The sequence below is a fragment of the Galeopterus variegatus genome, unplaced genomic scaffold (assembly GCF_000696425.1).
Source record: "Galeopterus variegatus unplaced genomic scaffold, G_variegatus-3.0.2 Scaffold4245, whole genome shotgun sequence".
NCBI classification, from domain to species: Eukaryota; Metazoa; Chordata; class Mammalia; order Dermoptera; family Cynocephalidae; genus Galeopterus; species Galeopterus variegatus.
Genome location: NW_007730356.1, coordinates 93,088 through 93,530, shown reverse-complemented (window position 1 = coordinate 93,530; position 443 = coordinate 93,088). Strand labels below are relative to the sequence as shown.

General features: G+C 38.1%; 1 protein-coding gene across 1 annotated transcript in view; it reads left to right on the top strand.

The window, feature by feature from the left end:
* The window catches only part of RAD51AP1 (RAD51 associated protein 1), a 32,205-nt gene that overhangs the window by 5,405 nt on the left and 26,357 nt on the right, over window positions 1–443 (top strand). The window lies entirely within an intron of this gene.

The following is a 443-nucleotide window of genomic DNA, read 5'->3' as shown; positions in this document are numbered from 1 at the left end:
TCCTAAGTTTGAAGGAATCGATTTTGGCCTTGAGCACAGCCTTAAGTGTGTCTACAACTTGGAAGAAATAGTATGGAATATAACTTCTAGTTCTGTATGAATGTCTTTAGTCTGTCATCTGATATTTCTAAATTGCCAGTTGTGTTCTGGACATTGGGTGGGGAAGGGGAGTGTGTGGAAAGTCATAAGTTATCATATTCCTACATGGGGAATCATAGAAGAGACAGCACATATTAGTAAATGCTAAAGTATGTGATTAAGACTACATGGACCCTGAAGGTATGCATACATATGTCATATATGTGTTGAAAATTCCCAGCAACAGTTTTATGTTGAGTGTCATGAGAACTACAACAGTTCTGAGGACGGAAAAGACAGAAAACCTGTGAGAAGCAGTGATGGACTAGAAAAGAGCATCTCTTTGCCAGAAATTAAGAAGTTAC